Raw genomic sequence first — 6918 nt, forward strand, 5'->3', positions numbered from 1 at the left:
ATTTGATTTAAAAATTGTTTCATGGTCACCTCTGATTAATGACAAAACAACATGTTACAGATGCAATATTGTGAACTTAAAATAATAAGCTGGAACATACCATTATAAAGGTCATCTGGGACATCCTTCTTCTGTTTCTCCAACTTAGAACGAAACCAGAAAGTTAAACTAACAGTTAATTTTTATATTTTTTCATAGTAACAATGTGACCTACAGCATAAAATGTGTGTAGAGAAATTGATTATTATTGACAACATGTAAAGTGATTGAAACAGCACTATTCAGGAGTATGAAAGTGTGTTTACCTCTGGAGGAAGTGGTGGCAGCTGCTTGGAAACAGGATGCTCAGGTCTTGCCTGGTCACACACACAAAGATATAACGTCACAAAGCTTAATTGAGCTTATTCAGTTGGTGAGAGTAACATTTCAGTTTTAATGCATCATTTATCATAATTGGCTAATATGGCTGTTTTAATAATAATTGTCACTGTAAATGTAAACAACTGTTGAACTACGACAGCTTTGCCCCGGGTTTATTTCTGACAGGGCTACAAAGGAATAAACTGCTTTTTGAACTGAAAAAAAGAAAACGAAAAACAAGCGACACAAGACAAGAAAACACACAATGAATGCGCACATGCGAGCCTACCACGGCCCAAACGGACTCTGTATATTACGAGGCACCACCTTAGTGGTTTTTATTTATGTTGTAATCTTTATTTGCATTGTATATATTGATAGAGTGATGTACCGGTAAGTTAGTTATCGGCAAAGCATGTGCGGGGGGCGGGGGGGGGGGGGGGGGGGGGGGCGTTGTCTGCCTCAACCTTATTGTTCTCACCTGTGTAACATTAATAAACCTCTTAGTGCTCTCCCCTGTCAGAGTGTGTGATACTTTGAATGGAGACATTGCAGCAGTGTCACCATGACAACTTAACCTCACAGATCTGTTAAACTATGAGATGACAGGCTGTGTTTTGGTGAAGAGGACTGAATGTGAATTCAGTGTGTGTGAATACTGAAAAACATTACTGTCAGGGTTTCACCGTGAACCAGGGCTTTTATATTGTAGTTCTGTTGTGTTTGTATTATTTCATTTTATTTTGAAATCACTGACCTCCCTCTCTTTTCAGGTGTCCTGTCTTCCCCTTCCTTGTGTGCTCCCTCCTCCTCCTGGTGATTACCTGCTCCTCCCTCATGTGTCTCAACTGTGCCTCATTGTCTCTCCCTTCCCTCTGTGTATCATGAGCATCTTCCCCTCACTCGGTGCTGGTGTTTGTCTTGTATGTTGTCTGTCCACCTTGCTGCCTGCTTTCCTGCACTTGTGTCTGCCTTCTTATCAATCCTGACAATTACAATGTGAGAACATGATCCCAGTACATCAGATCAAGATTCATTTTACTACAACAGCACTCATTATTCTGACATTTGGCCCTGGAGGGTTGTACCACTGTGTTCTGGGCTGCTGTGTTAGTGAAATATCTCCACCTTGACATGCAGAGCTGCAGGTGTGTGTTGCATCTGTGACTCATTCTGCAGGTTCCTATAGGACAAATGAGAAAAGCTGTGCCAGTCCACTGTGCATGCAACATGACAAAAACTCACAAGTAACAAAAAAGTGGTTTGAAGCTTTTATTCATGAACAGTGGAGGATTCTTGGCTGCTCAGGGATCAGTGTTAAACAGGTTACTGTTACATGCTGTAATAAGGCTACATCACACATGATGTGTTCTAGAACCATCATATCCAGGACGTTTCTGTTTTTAATTTAAAACTACACTTTTTTTAATACACAGATGTTGTCTGTGTTACAGAAAACACATTATAAATAGGAATGATATTATTTAGCAACATTTTAGTGTTTCTGTTCTTAGCAACAACCAGTGTCACTGTCAGCTGGTGTGACTACAGAATAACACACCTGTCTTCATGGTATTTCTGGTATTTCAGTAACTTCTTTTTTATTTCTTCGACTGCATCTTTGTTTTCTTGACAGGACAATAACCCTTTTACAGTCTCATGGTAGAAAACATTAACACCCAAGACAACTTTGGGATAAGTTTCAGACCAGTTCTCGGTGTCTGCATAGTAGGCCCTTCGGGAGTGGTGCATCAGAACCAGGATGACTGGTTTGTCACCTGCTGACAGTACAGACGAAGGAGAAGAATGTGAGGTGATCCAGAAATACAGAAACTAAATGTCAGAACACTAAAGCTGTTGTATTACCTGGAAGGTCACTCATGGCATACTGCACATCTGATCCAGGACGAGAGCTGATTTGACAGAAGAGAATGATGACTTCACATCTGGACATGTCTGTATCCTCCAGTAAACAACTGGACATTTGGGCCAGCAGAGCCTTATCAGCCCCGTATGTGTTCCCTGTAGTCACTGTGTGGATCCTAACCCTTCCTACACAACAAAATACAACAAAAATGCATGAAGAACAGAGTTGCATGTTTAAGACATAATGTCTGACACAGAAGACAGGTGTTATTCAACAATGTGTGGAGGTTGTAGATTCTACCACAAAACACATTTACTGGTGCCTGATTTAAACTGTAGTGTCACCTCTGAGTTCTGATTAATGACAAAACAACAAACAGTAAAAACCGGATTGGCATACAGCCTGGAGACTGAAAATGGAGTCAGCGGCTAGCAGCTAGCACCCAGAGAAAACATATATTCCCAGGGTGGAGCTGACTGTGACAGACCACAACCATTCATTTAGCACTCTCACAGGGTAACTGTGTCTTCAATGTCTTTAGTTTGTTATAGATGAAATATTTTGACCTTAAAATAGTAAGAAGGAACATACCATTATTAGGTTGACCTTGGACATCCTTCTGTTTCTCCGCCTTAGAACAAAAACAGAAAGCTGAACTAACAGTTCTTCTTTTTTACATATAGATTTCTTCATTTTTTTACTTAGCCTTTTGCTAGAGCACCCGCCCCTTTAGCTTTGAGGCCCATAGTGCCATTTTGTCAAAGTTAATTTTTATTTTATTTTATTTTATTTTATTTTATTTTATTTTATTTTATTTTATTTTATTTTATTTTATTTTATTTTATATTGTTATTGTGTGTGACCACTCTCTGTGGTCCAAAATAATAGTAAATGGACCGATAACAACTTAGATCTACGTTGGTCGGTCACATGATCCACAACGTGCCCCATCTGTTTAATCTGATCTGTTCTGTGAAGTCTCTAAGATCTGACAATCCAGCTGAAGGTCTCACTGGGAATACTGTGAAACAGAAATGTAGCTTTTGTGGTTAGGCCTATAGTCATGGTGGCACAGAGGTAGAAAGTAACAGATGTAAACCTGTTTTATTATAATAATCTTGGTTGACAGAGCTGTTTTCTTTTCAGTTTGTTTTGTATTTGTCATCATTGCTTAAAATAAATAAGGAGGTATTATTGAATCTCTCAGTAATAGTTGTTGAGTTAAGCCTTTACTTCTGTCGGTAAAATAGGTGTTGAAATCCACCAGAATGCAGGAAATGGCTTCTACTTCATGAAAAATATTCTGGGGGAGGACCCCTAGACCCCCCCCCCCTCCCAATACTGTAACAGCTTATAAATTCAATTTAACACATTATCTTTATATGTCCTAAATGGTGTTTCAAATTCATGGTCCATGTGCCCTATTTTCACTTTGAGCACCTGCCCGTCCAACGGTCTCTGCATGTCCCTGCCAGAATGGTTTTGTAAATGAACATGTACTAATGACTGAAGCATGTATAGATGAAGTATATTGTGAGTGGTGGTGAGTGAGGGCACCACAGTTAGTAGTGAATATTAGAGCCTCATGGCAAACACTATTTGCTTGTGAAGGCAGTGAGCAGAAGCAATCATGTATAGCAAATGTCCATAGTCATCACCAGGCAAAAAGGTTGTTTCCACTAATTTCAGTTTCACACAGATGGAAAACAAGCCTGGTTTGTGTAATAAAATCCTAATGAAAGCTTTCGTATTTTAGTAACATACTGAATATGTCAGTGACAACACACATTTAGACTGTAAAAAGAAACACTGGCACTCTTTTGTATTGAAAAGAGTTGTACTGGCTTTGCAACAAAGAAAAATAATCTGAATATATAAAATAAGATATCACAATAAAACAAAAATATGATCTTACAATCAAAGTGGAAACTAAAAGCCAATCACATAGTAAACATGCAGACACATGCTCTGTGACTCCTACCATGCCTGAAGAGCTGCTGCTGCTGCTGCTGAGTGAAGAGTTAAAGTGGAATGATGCTCTTTGATAGAGCACCCTCAAACTTTCACTTTCAATTGCAGTTTAAAGATGCTGCATCATCTCCATTAGCTGATGTTGCATCTAATGGAAACCACTCAATCAAATGCTGCATAATTTAGTTTCTCCAATGTACAGATAAGAGCATTCATCACTGCACTGGAGTGCATATATCACATTTCTGTGTTTCTCCCTGGGAGTCTCATCCTTCGGGTTGTCAAGTGGAGTTGAGATCTCAGGATTAACTTCCCCTTAAAGAAGGCTATGGGCTGAAGTATTAACATAGAAATTAACAGTAATTCATGATGTAATGATTAATAAATTGTTAAAACATCTAATATATAATAATCAAATGAATCTCTCAGATTATCTTTCTGAAGAAATGCATATTCAAAAGGGTGTGATATCATTATGCTGACCATTGGTCAAAATATATCTGCAGTAAGACGAAATGTTGTACAATTGGTTAGTAAACATCTGCAGTATGATGATGTTTGGAAAATAGGTTGTCTTTGCAAAAAGGACTATAAACCCGGGATTTCTACACCGGACGAGGACTGCGCTGCGTTTACAATCTAGATAATTTTGATGATTTTTTGGATTTTTTGGAATTACCTGATTTGAATTCAAGGGCTGTTGCTTTGCTTAAACTGCTGAACCTGCATACAAAATAAATATTTTAAAATTCAGAATTCTTCTGTTTTCCCTAGTGATAGTACACCACAGTCTCATGGAAGTAAAACTCTAGGTAATGATTTTTTTGTTTTTTGACGTGTTCCAACATCTAGCTCTAGGGGTCACACTGGTTTTTAGGAGTCCACTACCATTTATGTCCTTAGGGCTTATTTTCCTAGCCATTAAATTTTAACCTGGCACGTACCAAGTGCACAGATCCATTAGGAGTAAGCCACCACAACTGACGGGGGCCCTCCACCGGTCCCGGCTGCGGGTAAGCCTACCTGCGTGGTTGCATCGGTGCGAGGGAGGAAGCAGGGCAGACGTCAGGATTAACGGTGGTTGGAAGCCAGGCGAGTTACCCCGCCCTCAGCTTAAGTAGTGTGTCTTTAGAATTCATGCTAGGGTAATACCCTTCTGACTAAGGCACCAGGACCCCATGTAGACGGAGAGCTGACAATTATTCCCGGGATCTAAAAGGGTGAACTAGTCTCTGTCTCAGTGTTGTCATAGGTTTGAAATGAACCGGGATGAAATGGAGATGTTCTTTCTCCGCCGGTTGTTGTCCTTCTTCTTGTTGTTAGTAGATCTTGTTTTTGTGGCTTTGATGAGTGCCCAGTTGGGGTAGCTAAACATTTGCAGGGCATCTTCTTTCTACCACATACAATGAAGTGCTTCCATCCATTCCCAGGAAGGTTCACTCCAAGTCACATGTTCACAGCAAGAACAAAGGGCTGTCTAGTCTCAGTCTGTAGCCATTAGTCATTAGACACACCAGACACAGTCAGTCAGACCAACACAGGTAAGTATGAAGTAATTAGAGCCATTGTTTTGTGAGTTTAACCCAGACCCACCCACTGAGGTCCTCCACCACATATAAACCATGTTTCCCCACCCAACAGTTAGAAATGATGAAGCTGATGGAGGAGCAGTGAAATGTCTTCAAGAAAAATATGACCTGGATGACTGAGAGTCTTCATCAACATCATCTCCATTATGAAACACATCATCTAATGGTGACGATGCATTAGTCATTTGAAATGTGTCTGTTTATGTGTCATTTACTTTAACTCTGTTTTCTTCTACTATTATGAACCAGCAACATGTTGTTTAAGGCATTTGTGTGACACCTTTAGTATTCTTGGATAAAGATCCCCCCTCCCCTCCGTTCTTCACCTCCCACCAGGATTTCTTGTAAACCACATGACTTATCCTAGATACAAAAATAATGAATAGAAACTGGAAGTGGAAGAGTGCTCTATAAAAGGGTTTCTAGCTGCAGCATCCCTCAGTCATTTTTCACATCAGCATCAGCATCATCAAGACTTCTTCTCTAACATATTTATATTTATTAAGCTCAACATTTCTGAGAATACATGTATTTTATATCTACCAGTTCTGATGTGAGTTACCTGCAGTAACTAACTTCATAATGGTTTTATTTCAGGGACTTCACTGTATTTTCTATTCTTTTCCAACCATGGGTGGTTCAGAATCTAGTAAGTTACATGAACCCAGACGCACAGCACAGTTCACACACGATTCTTGCTTTTATTCTCATTAGATGCTGCTGCATTTCATTAGCCATTTTGAAATGAGTCTGTTTACATTAACTCAGCTTTCTTTCTATTTATTAGTATTTCACTGTTGGATTCTGCTGAATATCATCTTATTTTATAATATGGAAGAGGATCAGGGCCACTAAAAAAAAAAAAAAAAGGGGCATGGCTTTTTCTGACTTTAATTTCAAACCCATGCCCTTTTTTTATTTTCCAGTGGCCCTAATCATCATCATTTAAGCAATAAAAATAAATGCATAATGCAATGCAAGTTTTAGAATTGATATGATAGATTTCTTTATGTTGCTGATCCTGAATTATTAACTGTACAATTAACCTTTACAATGTACTGCATTTGTCTTTCTCTGTAGGACCTGATTCCAGTAAGTTAGACCATAATTTCTGTAATTATCATTACTATT

The sequence above is a fragment of the Parambassis ranga genome, chromosome 21 (assembly GCF_900634625.1).
Source record: "Parambassis ranga chromosome 21, fParRan2.1, whole genome shotgun sequence".
Taxonomy (NCBI): Eukaryota; Metazoa; Chordata; class Actinopteri; family Ambassidae; genus Parambassis; species Parambassis ranga.